Here is a 15836-nt window from a genome sequence, read left to right as displayed (position 1 = left end):
TGATAATCAATTCGTTCTCAATCAATTTAATGTTGCAGCTCGACTGCACACTATTTGTCATACCAAGTAAAATCCAAGGTCACGTTATCATCAGATGCCCTTGAGATAGGTTAACATCAAGCAAAATTCCGAACAAACGGCAGGTGCTGAGACCAGATCCTTTGTACTGAACGGCATTAATGAGCAGCAACGGCAGCTGTACATAGATTGTACAGGCATGGAGAAATCCTTTGACAGCCTCCACACGAACACCCTATAGACTAGAGGATTCGTCATGCATATAGAATACCAAATGAGCGAGTGATCTTTGAGTGCTTTTATGTACTTTGCATACAGAGCAGGAAAGGGCAAGCACACATTTCAAGCGCAAACGAGCGTACGACACGAATGTTGATGACAACGGTGTTCTCTGACATCCTAATTGATTGAGTGATGAAACGAGGAACCGTGAAAAGGACGAAGCTGCGTCCTCCTTTGCAAGACTGTGGTCACAATTCGGATTGCAAGAAAACACGTTTACGACGAGCCAAAAATTCACAGGAGCAATGACTCTGAAAGAGGAATGAGGAGGGTAAGGTAAGAGGAGCAGGCAAGGAAAATTAGGGCTGAGCGGGGGGAAAAGTTGACCAAGCCGGGTAAGGAGGAGTTGTAATCCACACTTGCTCGAGATTTGTATCTACTCCTGCCCTCATTGGTCGACGGTCACGCCGGGAGCCAATGGCGTGTCTTGTAGGGGTGTCCTTTGTCATAAATTGGAATTTCAAGTATAAACTTTGCGTGCTATCATGTTTGGTCAGCTACAGGCTTCACTCTAATTTAACTTCCTGGCGTTGCTAAAACGAGGCCAACCTCTCCGTGAGACCATAGCCAAGAGATGGAAACAGGACGGGCAAAAGAGCCGGAAAAAAACAGATGATGTTACGTAATCTGCCTTCAGGAACTGTCGAATAAAATACGAAAAGAGATATTGTGACAAATGTATTTTAAATGTAATAAAATAGACACTGATGGTACAGAACTCATTTTTTTTGTATCCACAAACGCTTTGCGCCGATTAAGGGAGGGTACTTGACCGAAACAAACTTTCACAAGGGCTATGAAATTGAACAAATGTTGTGCACCTCTCATACAAAAACATACTGGTTATATACAGAAGCACTTTGGGCGGTGGCTAATTCCTGGGAACTGCCTATTGAAGTCAGGCACACAAAAGTCAACTAAATCCATCACTCGAAGGACCCAATCGAGTGCGGAATTGGACCGTGTTCGCCAGTGACCTGACTCAAGTGTCGGCCGATTAGAGGGAAAAAAAAAATACTTGAACAAAAGTCGTGTTGTTGTTTGCGCTCAATTAAGGACATCTTAGGGTGGATGTGTCATTAGTGCGTCTCACTGCTTGATGTGTTGAGTTATGCAAACTGGGTAAGTAGCGCTTAATAGGTGACTGTGTACATTCTGTATGTCTCCATGCTAGATTAGGGATTTATGGTCAACATGCAGAGTCTTAGCTGCCTGGCCAGCATGAACTTTGACCTTTTGTGCTTACACAGCAACTTGCGCTGTGTGTTTGTGTGTGTTGTCTGGTGCCTGCGAATAAGTGAAGTATGCATTCAAAACTCAAAGAGTTGGAAAGCTGGAAAAAAAAAAGTCTGCCTGACACAAAAGAGGACCCAAAATGAAAGAGGAAGTCGGCCATTTTGGTTGGAAGCCGTGATTTTGGTTTTGTGCTTGCGAGGGATGAATCGTTGATCAAATCAAAATTAATCAATCGGCTACTAATCAACTATTAAATCGATCAACTCTTTTCACATTCATGTAATGGTTGAGAACAATTGTTTAACTTAAAATTGCACAAATCCTCCAATTTCAGCCTTTCAGCAGTGATTATTCGGATTTCTGTAGTCCATCATAAAAATAGGCGGATGATCTTTTGTGTTTATTCCAAATAAGATGTTTAGAAATCTTTGTTATTAGTTTGGGAAAACGATGACAGAGTAATTGGATGAGTTTCAGAAAGGTCGATATGTATTGATTCATTGTTTAGTTTTTCATCACTAAACATTTCCAAACAATAATTTATAAGTAGCTCATATTAGGGAAAAATAGCTATGAATGACACAATTTTTTAAATTTGATTAATCAATACATTATTTTCAAAAATAATCAATTGTGCTTAAGTTGTAAACGCTCAATTTTTATAGTTTAAAATTCGTCAAAAATATGACAAATTTTAATTTGCCCTTAAAAACAATTTTGTATGTAAGGTACAACAGTTTTTTTGTTTTATTTTATTATTATTATCATTATTTATTTTCCTATTTTGATTATTTTATTGTATTTTATTTTACATTTTTTATTTAAAAAAGAAATAGTGTATAGTCTACAATTTAGCATTCCTTGTAACCTAATTGCTACGTGTTTTTTTGATCGCAAAACAATACTAAATAAACAATAATCGCTAAACTGGGGAAAAATAATTTTGCAATACAATTTTGAAGAAACTTTTGATGATCATATTATTTGATGGAATATTTGCGAGAATAATCAATTCAGTTATCACAGTTGCCGATTTTTTTACTGTCATTTGTTAATATTTTGCCCGGAGAGTCCGATTCAAGCGGGCGTCAGTCCATCCCCGTGAAGCGGCGAGCTCAGGAGAACATTGGCTTTCTTTACAAAAGAATCCTTGTGTCCGTAATCTTTTGTGTTAGTGCCGGCCGGCGTAGCTTCAAACCATGGTTTGACGCCGACCTCCCCTTGACATCAAAATAGTCGGGACCCAATTAATTGCGTGACCTATCAGATCATCTAGCTGTGTTTTCATCCTCGCCGCGACGCTCAATTACGCACGGGCGCTAGTTTGCATTAATGTGACCCGCCATTCCCATGGACGCTGCATGCCGTCCATCCTTGCGTCATAGCCGTGTTTGTCCAACAACACCAGCCTACTTTATAATTGACAGGACGGGGGGAAAAAAAAGGGCTTTTTTTTTTTTTGCCCACAACAAACAAACAATGCAGTTCTCATGGATTGTGAAGCATTGAATTTGACAAACGGGGAATGCGGTGGATGTTGGATGGAATAATGGCTGACATTCCTCCACGGGGTTCTTTGACGCTTGCATAATGGTGCTCATAAGACCTTTGTTCCTGTCCGTCTTTGAGCAGTCCAAACTTTTTTCATCTACATTTCCGGTAGCCAATCTGGGTGCTCTACCAAGCAACAATCTACCATCAGAAAAAAAAAAAAACTCCTTGCTGTAATATTTCTGAGTGAAATGCTTGATTGTTCAATTAATTTGCTCTTAATTTGAAAAAAAAATAAAAACACCATTCCTTTCATGCCATTAAATATGTCTGCTGTACAGGAAAATATATCGTTGCCTACAAGTATACTACATGATGGCGCCCACTGTGGCTGTCGCCTTGTGTTTGCTGAGGTGAACAGAGTAAGAATTTCACTGTGTGGTTTCGTGCTATACATGGGCCTTGAGTTTGCCACCTGTGCTCTATAGCTACAGTATGTGCTGTTGATAGAGCGCAGCATCACACGTAAAGAATAGAATAGGAATTCTACAGTTAGATTCTAGCTATGTTGTTTGCGCTGTTTTTTTTTTTCTCCATTTTGGGCGATGTCAAGCGATCTACCGATACTACTTTGGCGATCGACGCATTGAGTATCATTGGTCGAGAGACTAAAATTATCTGCATTTTTTTCTCTCAAGTAGATGTTTTCAGACTTCTTTATTTCTCTAAGAAAGCAGATTTATTATCATTGGAAATTAATTTTTATTTTTGTGCAGCCAATTTGATGAAATGCCTGTTTTTTTTATTCAAGGGATCGAGTATAAAACATGGGATGGATCAATAATCATCCGGAGTGAGTCAAAGCAGTTGTCGTTTAAAGTTCCCTGTCATTTCTCGGAGCGGGTAAATTTATCACCCCTGGTTTTTGTTCACACCCCAACACGGTTTGCTTACAGAAAGTTCACATCAGGTCTCGGATGCAGGAGCCCCCCCCCCCCCCCCCCCCCCCCCCCGCCCGCACCACTCGCGAAGAATAAACAGGTCACCCAAACTCGTACAAAAGGCCGGACACAGCAGGCTGGCAGGACAGAACCGGTGCTGGTATTCTCTGGATATCAGCAAACAGTTGTAAATGCTCCAAATTAAAAAGCTGCCCTACTTAAAATCTTTTGTGGAGGAAGCGTCCCAACTGTCGCTTGAGTTTGGGATGAAATATCTCCCCGCCGATGCCTTTGTGGGGTCATGAGAACAAACGCAGGGGCCTTATTAAGCCTAATTGTCAGCATCCATCTGGAGAGCTGGCACGGTTGCACACCAAACAGCAACACTCAATGACTTTGACTAAATTCATTTGTTAGCGCTTCTTTGCGTGATGCTGCCTCAATCAGCGTCCATACGCGCTCACCCGCTTCGACCCCGCCGCCCATCGGTCAAGGGGGCCAGGTTTCGGCAAATTTCGATTGACCCCTCCAAATATTTTCCATGAGCGGAGGAAAAAAAGCCTCATTAAGAGAGGAAGAAGGTTGCGTTTGGACGCAAACACAAAGTGGGCAATGTTAGCGGTTCTGTCATCTAGCTGGTATCTACAGTATCAAAAAAGATTGCATGAGCAATTTGTTCATCCGGTCATCCATCTATTCTTCATTATTCCATCTTTTGATCCATTCTATGCACCCATCTTCCATCAATTTATCCATATTTTCATTGATGCATTTTTTTGGCATGCATTCATCAGTTCATCAATCCAAAACCATCCATCCATCATCCACCCACCAACTAACAATTCCATCCATTCATCGGATCCAACCATCATCATCCGTCCATCAATTATTATCCATCCATTCCACCAGCCATCCACCTGATCCAAATGTCAATCATCCATCCATCTTTCTGTCCAACCATCAATATTCGTCCATCATCTATCCATCCATCAATTACACCAGCCATCGTCCGTTGGATCAATCCATCCATCTCAACAGACATCCATTTGATCGTCTGAACATCCATCATTCATCCATCCATCCATCTGTCCGTCAATCCATCCATCCATTCATCCCAAGAGCCATCCATCTGATTGTGTGAAACATCCATCATCTGTCCTTCCATTTGTCCATCCATCCATCCATCCATCCATCCATCCATCCATCCATCCATCCATCCATCCATCCATCCATCCATCCATCCATCCATCCACCCATATAAATACATGCATACATGGGTCTGGAAATTTCCAAGCACAATTGTATCCAACCACAAACTCATTCATTCATGCAAAATCGATCCATTTCATATTTAATTTGGGGAGTTACAAAAAAATGATTTGAACCGGAAATCCGGTTCTGATTTGAACACGTGCGTCGCTACACGGACTAATGACTCGATCTAAAAATAGCTCCAACCAGCTTTAGGCCTCGTCCAAACGTTATAAATCATTTTTATGTATTGGCGAAGGTAGCGAATGCGTGCTCAGTCGTTCGCGTCACGGGATTCTTTAGGGTTTGCACTTTGAAATCCAAACATCCTTGAACCGAATCACACCTCCTCTATGAAAATACATATGGAATAGTTTGATAATAGAGGGATTTACGCGCATATACTAAACGCTACCCTTGTACGGTATGTATGTACCCTCTAAGCACTCGCCACCTGTCCATCCGGTTTTACGTCCTCACATTATACATTATCGCCTTCCCATCCTTTCATCATCTACTCTTTTATCTTTCCATCCCTGCTTTATGTTTATAATCTACCACACCCAAGGGTGTCACTGGGGAATGAGAAATCTGCAGTAAATGCCAATGACCTTTCCGCGACACTCATCCATGTACGTTTATTGTTCGTACTTTTATATGTGGGGCGACAGCCTGGACCAGAAGCACCCAATGCGAACATATCTTTAACAAAAAAAAAAAAAAGGCCATGTGGCTTGACTAACAAGATCAAACTGAAAGCTGAATACTACAGTACAAGTAATTGTAATTAGACTGAGGGGAAAATGCCACTCAGTTTCTTTTTGGATTAGTCCTGCTGCATCTCATTAAAAACTCCAGCAAACAGGTGGCCATAGTGGGGTCGTGAGGTGCAAAGACAACAATGCCACTCGCTGTGCATTGAGCACTGCATTAGTGCCCCCCCCCCCCCCCCCCCAAAAAAAAAAAAAAAAACAGCGGGAAAGAATTCATTAAACTGATTTAAATCCATCCAAAAAGATAGCTGGTGCTGTTAATAAGATACAATTGGCGCTTTTAAGCAGGAGATTAAGGAACTGGAACAATTTTAGATTAATAATAATCTCAACGTGAATCGATCATTTTAGTTTTTGATTTGCAAGCGGCACCAGCACAGAAGCATGCTACTTTACATGCAAATATTTGGACATACTGTACTGTATACAGTGTTACGCCCGAGCTAAATAACTCAATACAAGATTATTTGGAATTTTGTTTATATAAAATAGACGAATTGCTAAATAATTAGAAATTAACATTAAAATGACACATTGCGCAATGTTCTCAAGTTTATTTTGGCTGAGAGCTTCGTTGCAATCTTTATCTGTGGCAGCAGGCATAGCTGGGTGCTTTGCATTTATGTGCTAGGCTAAACTTGAACTGCCTTTGCAGATACTAAAGATGCCATTGTGACCTTGTTTTAATTAAATTGAAATTAATTAATTTTCATGTCTTCATGCATCTTGTAACTGTGACAAATACATTTGGCTGCGCAAACAGACGAAGCCTCTAATATTTGTGGTGCTACTTTTTTTTGCATTTTTTTTTCCAATTTTGGAGAATGGTTTGCGGCCTACAACAAATAAACACCTACTTCCTACTTGGTCACTTAGAAACCACAGCCAAATATAGTCGAACTCACACTGGCCCAATTGTCGTCCCCGCGTCATGTCCTCACCAGGCGCCATGAAAATCTATGTCCAAAAAATGTCCCCTAAAATGTCCTTACAACGAACTTTGGTGAATCACGTGTACTTACTGGGATCACATCTTATCAGTCGGGTGTATTTGCATTTCTTGTTAGTTCAATGTACACAGGAGAGGTTTCAATCCATACGTTGAACATATATTGCTTTTTTTTTTCCATAAATAAATCAATCAAGTTGGGAATTTGACTTCATAAAGACACACCAAAATGTTGTTGGAGGAATTTGGACAAACTGGTATTTACCACCCCTTACCAACAGAGGGAAACCTAGTACCAGGAAGTTATCAAGCCTGCCATCTATCTAGCAAGAGTTCCCATTTTACTCGTATTTTCACAGTTAGGAAACTCAAAATTCTCTATTAGACAAAAGAATGACATAAGTAGAGTAACCACGATAAATAATACACAGATAATTCAATAAAAAGAAGGAATAAAAATAGAAGTATAGCCTTCACAAAGGACAACATTTTTGAATAGAGGTTTAATTGAAATAAAGCCCAAAAAATAATTCAGTGGTTATTATTCTAATGTATTCATGAAGACATTGTTTAACATTTTAGAACACTAAAATAATCAGGTTGTAAAATATTTACATTTTCTAAAAAGGGGAAGTCAAGGAAAAGAAAATCTTTACATAATGTTCCATGTGGCTCATTAGTCTTAACACGGCATCATGATTAATATTGCGTTTGTGGAGTATGAATCAAGCACCAAAATCCATTCTTTTTTTTTTTTTTTTTTTTTTCAATTTCATAAGTGTGGCCGTTTTTTCCACACTTTGGTGTCGACCAAAATTCCATCACAGTTGCATTGATTGGTCATTATCTGAGCTCTGAGCAACTGTGATGTCATTTTCATTTGAAAAGAAAAAAAAGATGTTAAACGTTTCTAAATGTGACCATTATTTATGCTGAATTTAAACCATTTTTTTCTGAAAATGGAACAAACTATTGATGAGTAAACTACATTAAAGAGATGACCAACTACAGTGGACCCCCGCTATCTGAAATTAATCCGTTCTGGGATTGGGATTGTAAAACAAAATCATCGTATGGCTATTGACAGACGGCCATAATCCCGAACGAGACTAGCCTAGCCTAGCCTTCTTCATATTTCTTGATTGCTTCATTTCCTTACTAATCATCTTCTTGCTTCTCCCTTTAACATCACTAGCAATCTTGGGGACGCATGGCTAACAAATTAAAGTTTGAATTAAGCACTAAAATGCACAATAAATACAATATTGTAAGAACTTACACGAGATCAAGTCTTTAGCATGTCGGCATCCTCGTGACATCGTCTTAGTGACACCGTAGCTAACCAATAGCAGACCAGCATCTTAGTGACACGTTGCAGTGCAGGCAGTTTGACGCGACAAGAAAATAAGAGCAATTACCTAAAAGCACCTGAAGAGGGAGGCAATATAACATAAACACAGCCAACCCTACAGGTCATGACAGTTGTTGATACAGTAAAATGGGGAAAATGCTGTAAAGAGGGAACGAAAAACGTAAATCAGGGATGCCGTAACCTGGGGGTCTACTGTACTGATACTGTACTTTCCAAAATAATTAAAAAAGAATAATTTATATATATATATATATATATATATATATATATATATATATATATATATATATATATATATATATATATATATATATATATATATATATATATATATATATATATATATATATATATATATATATATATATATATATATATATGTATATATATATATATATATGTATATATATATATATATATATATATATATATATATATATATATATATATATATATATATATATATATATATATATATATATATATATATAAAATACTGCTTTTTAAAAAATATTTAATTCTTCCCATTGTTGCAGTTTCTCAGGGTCACGTCAGGCGAAACGGCCGCCCCCCTACGTGGACAACATCCCGCAAAAGGCCTCAAATGGGGACATTAATGCCGTTGGCTCCGAAACCCTCCCCGGAATCCAAAAACAAAAAACAAGGCAAAAAAAAAAAAAAAAAAAAAAACCTTTTGCGTGCAAGTGAGTGGATGCCAAAGGATGATGGCGCCGTACTGGACAAGTTGTTGTAAAAGTCAAACTCAGTTAGCGTGGCCGAAAGTGCAAACTTTGATCAAGCGTTGACGAATAATTCATGAGACGGATTCCATGAGAAAAGGAAAAGATGGTTCGCATAGCTACAGCGCTCATGCCCAACCAAACACATCGCGTCGGTGAGTTATGTGAGCGTTTGGTGCGCCAAGAGGCGGGGAAGGAGGGGAGGCGGGAAGGTGAGTTGAGGACAGGATATGAAAAGGCGCGAGTGCATTAGAGGACAGGACCAAAAAAAAAAAAAAAAACAAGCCAAAATAAAAAAGATCGGGGGCAAAAAGAAAACCTCGGCGAGAAAGGAAGAGCACGTTTGCTTCGTGGCTAAGATCCAAAGTTGAATGGTATTTTTTTGGGGCACTGGCACAAGGACAGAAAAATCTCATGCTAAGGGTTAATAAATAAATAAATATCATTTATAATGCACGATTTTTGTGAGTCTCTAAAATGTCAATATTAATGAAACTATAAACAATAAAAAACAGGATTAAATGTTATTTTGTAAGGTGGGGTGTTATCAACACTCATAATTAAATACATTCACACCAACATAGTTTCGATTACAAAAATACAATGTAAAGGAATCATATGAATATTTTTTATAAATAATTTCATTATTAATTGATTGGTGGAATCGATATCAGTGATTCTCAAATGGGGGTACCAGTACCCCTCAGGATACTTTAAGGAACTCCAGGGGGTACTTTAGATTTTAAATACACACACACACACATATACTTTACATAAGTGCAGTATATGTTTTTTTTTTAATCCTATTTACAGAAACAATTGCAGGTATTACTAAACCAAAGCATATGAGATAGATAAAAGAAGAAAAACATTTTTTTATTTTTTTTAAAGGCTTCTTTTTGTAAATGATTAATCCCTGATGTCAGTGGATTGTGCAGGTGTCTGCTGTATTTATGGTTGATGACCTAATTGATACAGTGGAAGGCTCCAGGGCCATTTTGTGCTTTAACGACAGCAACCGAGCATGGTGCAGTCAGCTACCGGAGCGACACATGATCCCCGAGCCCAAAGACAGCCTTCGTGGAAAAGTCTCAAAGGGAGACGAGTTCAAGAAGGAACCAAGAAAAAGCCGACGGAGATCCAACGGGCATCCGTCAACACGCCCCGCTTCCAATCCACTACTTGGAAAAAGATTTCACGGCTATGAGGGAGGCTACCGCTTGTCTGATGCGGGACGATGGATTGCCAAACGGCGGCAGGATGGGGGTTTGAAACCAGGTGGTGCGCAAACACCGGGTCAAGTGTCGCAACGAGCGGAAAGGCGTCCTCTCATTCGGAAAACTAGGACACGGCGCTGTCGTAAACAGGACGGCAGAAGACCAAGTGTTGCAACGGCAAGCGCGCTCATCACATGAGTCATTCTTCGAAAACACCTGCCGCTCACAGCTGGAAAAGAACTACGCTCACGAGCACGTACGCACACTCGCACGACAGACGCGGGTGAAGGACACGAATGTAAACATGGTCAGAAACACGCAGATGGAGGTCAAACTGTAAATCTATACCTTATCCTAAACTTTAGCATCCAAACCTGACCACTGACCCTTTACCTTAAAGTCTCTGTGATGTTAAGATAAATGTCAAATTTCAAACACCACAACAAAGTTAAAAACATCAGAGTTAGCTAAAAAGATTTTAAAATAAAGCCCTGGACCACAAGTACAGTAAAACCTCTCTACAACGAAACCTGCATGTGAAAAAAATCCCCCAATATGAAATAATCTTCACTATAGCGAAAACAAGTCTCACTTGCTTTATGTTTGACGCGCTGGTACGCGTTTGCAGCACTTTATACACAGCGCGGCTTCCCCCGCAGTCAGACGATATTCTCCCATACTCTAGATGGCAGCATACAAACAACCTCTATAAAAGAGATAGAGAATCTTGGTAGATTTAAGTGGTCAAATTCTTCTAAGCGTTTTTTTTTTTTTTTTATAACAGACTCCTCATCACTCCCCAATGTGGTGCTAGTCAGGAGTTGTTTACAGTATTTAGGTCACGGTAGTCCTTTTCAAACGAATCATAAAGGTGTTTGTACCAGCGAACCTCCATAAGCAATAGTTCGTCCACCATGTTTTCCGCTCGTTCAGAAATTCTGGAGGGTACTCGAAGAAAATATTATTATTTGGATTGAGATTTTTTTTCTACTTATTTTTGCAATGTCATGCGAGCTATCGATACTATCTTCATGCTCGATCAATGGACTGCGATCAACGCATTGGGCACCCCTAACCTAGATGAAAAATGTATTTTCGAGGTTGTCCCCAGAACTTGAGTGCATTCTGCTAAGGACTAACAATACAACAGTGGTATTTTCCTTTTAGAGTCCTAATAACAAAAACAGTTCTGTAGAGAAACGGACATTCTCTGAGTCGGCAAGCTTGAAGTAAAAGTCGTTATTTGGATCAATAATAGAATATTTTAATCCATAAATCTTTTAATGCAATCAAACGCAATCACATTCTTTTGCAAAATCTTAAGTAGCACCACTAATGTTTTTGGATTAATTTCTTGTGACATTATAACAAAGGGCTTACATGAAAATGCAGAAAGCATATCACTAAATAATGAATTATAAATATTAATCATGAATAAATGCATACAGCGATATATTATGAATGATACGCTGATGGATTAACAAAGAGCAATTTGAAGTAGAGAAGCAACAATTAATAAACAAGTGAATGGACAATCTTTTTAAATCATTGATTCATTTAGACACCTTTTTGATTTAATACTTTTAATTCTCATGAGAAAATATGCATTATGATTGTGTTTAGCCCCCCCCCACCTTAAAAAAAAAATCAACATTTTTGTCAATTGTCTTACAAGGACCAGCCCAATATATTATAAATAATATTTAATTTATGTTTGTGAATTTTCTGGATCGCCAATTTGAAACAACACCCTGTTTTGAATAAAGCGACGGAAACGCAAACATTTTTAAAAACGGATTTATCGACAAAATAATCGTCTATTATTCGATTATTAAAATAATTGTGCGTGTAGCCTTAAAAAGTAGAAAAACTATTCATTTAAATAACATATTTAGCTTATTACAAAGATTAGCATCAAAATAAAGGTATAAAAACTCCAAATCAAAAAAAAAAATCTGAACTTTATCGCTTCTCATTTCCCACAAAGGAAATGTTCTCACGTCACCGTCATGCGAAACTTCGAATCACCCACTGCTGCAATGTGGGTGGTAACTTGAAGGAATCCCTATTTCTTCTTCAGATGCCTCCACTTACCGGTAGATAACGCTTGCGTAACGACACCGCACAAACAAAATGTACTTGCTGGATTTGGTGATGCATAGCGGGCAAAAGAGCACGCGCACACGCACAAAGCGAAATAATGGCGGCGGTCCTGTCGTAAACAGCTGCCTGTGTGGGAAACGGCATGCACACGCACAAAATAACAGAGTGCGTTTGAGGTGAGCCTTCGTTGCGCGCGCTTCCTTCCTAAAACGCCGCCAGACGGTTTGTGTGTCACGTCTGAATGTGATGCTGTACTCACATAAGGAGGAATTCACCTGGATGGTTCATTCAAAGTTCATTCAGTAGTGGCTGGAAAAAAAATAGTTCCCATCACAATGTGAGTTTTAGTGAACTCAAATTAGAATAAATGTGATAATGATGATAATAATAATAAAATATTTCTTTTCGACCTAAAGAGGGTGGATTATAAGATATTTTGATATCATTTTGAGAGGGGAAAAGGCAGACACACCAGCTTCCATGCTGTGTATATATAAATATATTCATTATACTGTACATACCTATATGTACATACATATATACATACTGTATATATTTACATGTATGCTGTACTGCACAGTACATATGTAGACATATATACACACACACACATACTGTATGCATTTTTTTTAGATACATATACATATAAATACATGTACACATACTACATATATTCATATGTACATATATGTATACAGACATATACCAGATACACACACACATATATTAGTGCTGCGTATTATGTCTTAAAAATGTATTGTGATATATTGTGATACAACAAATTGCGATATGTATGGTGATATATTGGGCAATGTTTAAAAAATAAATAAATAAATAAATAAAAATATAAATATATATATATATATATATATATATATATATATATATATATATATATATATATATATATATATATATACTGTATATATATATATATATATATATATATATATACTGTATATATGTATATATATACTGTATATATGTATATATGTATATACAGTATATATATATTAACAGAACGACAGAAAGAAATTATTCGAATAGGTCAATTCTATTTATTCTATTCATCTTCATTCCGTGACATTTTTCGCACCATTTATTAGCCAGCGGCCACTGCTTATACGCTTGTCCAGTTGAGAACCCGAAACGTCGCCGACATTTTTCTTCCAACTCGTCATGTGTATATAATTACGCTGTTGAAGCAAGTTCAAACAAGACGGTTTGATTTTTTTTTTTCAAAGCAAAGGACTTGACAGCACGTCAACAGGTTGGAAGCCTATTGATTCTTAAAGGCTATCTGCTTGACCTTTGACCCTTGGCAGCACACAAACAACCAGCGCTTCACTTTCTGTTTAACAAGATGATATCACGGGGTCCATTTGAAGGAACATGAAGTGAGCAAAGTAGTACAACAACAAAGCGCGGGTCACACCGCGCACGGCTGGGTGCGAAAGCACCACTTAAGCAAGTCCAGATGTATTAAAACAAATGAACCCGTGTGTGTGTGTGTGTGTGTGTGTGTGTGTGTCCTTGCATGATCCTAGCACGCGCTGACAGAGCATCAGCAGAACACGCCTCCACGTGCTCATAATCGCTCAACAGGCTAATAAAAACACGCATTACTTCCGCTGCCTTGAACGCAAACACACTTTTTTTTTTTTTTTTTGCACGTTGCCACTAATGACAAGGCCTGCCGTCTTGGTGATGTAGACCATGATTAATGTTCCTCCAGCATTTACGGATTTAAATGTATTAGTCAAGACGCCCGGAACTTAATCACTAGTTGTTTTTTTTTTTTTTCCACATTATCTCACAGGAAAGCTATTGCGATTGAAGTTACTGCTATTACTTTCTTGATCTAAGATTTTAATAATATCAACCATTAGAAAATTTACAATCTCCGACTGAGAAAACGGAAGAAACCGAGTTGACAATATCTGACATCAGCAATGTCAATCTGATTTATGCTGCATTCATGAAAACTGGGAAACTTTCCATAATGCATTTAGGAATATCAGGATATTTACGATCTTCCCCTCTGTAAAGTTATGTCCCTGAGTTTACTAAATCTGACATTCACAGCAATAGCAATGCGATTTGTGCTGCAAACAAGAAAACGGGAAACTTACTATGTTGCGTTCAAGAAAGCTGGGAAATTTTTAATCTCCAACTCAGATAATTGATGACACACTGGAAAAAAAAAAAAAGGACAACAGACAGCAATCGCTATATGATTCATGATGCATTCAACAAAATAGGAAACTCTAAATGTTGATTCAAGAACGCTGTGAAATTTTCATTTCCCAACTCAGAAAAGTGATGTCACCAAGTTGATAAATATGACAAAAATATCAAAAACGGCAATGATTCATGCTGCTTTCAGGAAAACTGGCAAATTTAGATTTTGAGTTTTTTGGTTTCAAAACACCACTTAATTTACAATGTCCTACTAAAAAAAGTGAAAATTAACACTATATATTTCCACATTTCCAAGCTGGCAACAGCAATGCAATTTTTGCTGCACTGTTGAAGTTTTTCTGTAATTTTTCGTTTCATCGACACATCGCCAACCCTTTCAAAGTCGGCCTGTCATGTCGGGCGGACGTGTCACTTGAAGCCGTCGTCATGCCGCCCTACAATTCTTTGAACTAATCATTCACTTTTTAAGTAGTTTATCAACTTCTATAACATCGCAAAAAGCTGCCGTAGAGGTACTTTGCTCGCTTTTTATCATTCCACTAAAGTGTAAAGAGGACGTTTAAGTTAAGGTTAATCTTATGCTATATTGCACAATCAGTCACTTTATTAGGTACTCGTGCTCAGTCATTATTCAGAGCACACATAGAGTTTTATGAGAATCAATACTTAATGTTATCACTAAATGCTAACGGTGCTAGCGATGTCGCTGCATGCTAATCAATACACGCTCAAATTAAACAGGCACATTCAAAACTATACTGCATGTAAAATATACTTAAATCGAATAGGAGTTAATACAAATGTACATATATAAAAAGCTACATATATATGCATTACAGCTGTCATTTTTTTAAAGAATATTTTTAAATATATTTTTCATGCAGTAATTTAAATCAAAAGATTATTTTTTTCTTTCTTTTTTTTTAATTGTCGGTTTGTGTGTTTATATATATATATATATATATATATATATATATATATATATATATATATATATATATATATATATATATATATATATATATATTTATATTTTCGTGGCTGTTATTGCATCACACTTTTAGAGAACGGATTCACTCCAAAATGTCATCGGTCAGAGTGTGCGTCATTGAAAAGTCCAGGCCGGAACTTTCCCTGTGATAACATCTCGAATTGCGCAAAACTCTCCCCCCCTCCGTGTCCCCCTCGCCGTCTCCATCCCGGCACCCCTGTTGGTCGCTCGGAACAACAACGTCTGTGGGATCAAACAAGGTTGATCTTT

Source organism: Hippichthys cyanospilos, chromosome 20, assembly GCF_059441005.1.
Source record: "Hippichthys cyanospilos isolate Australia breed blue-spotted pipefish chromosome 20, RoL_Hcya_1.0, whole genome shotgun sequence".
Taxonomy (NCBI): Eukaryota; Metazoa; Chordata; class Actinopteri; order Syngnathiformes; family Syngnathidae; genus Hippichthys; species Hippichthys cyanospilos.
This window is presented reverse-complemented; position numbering follows the sequence as displayed.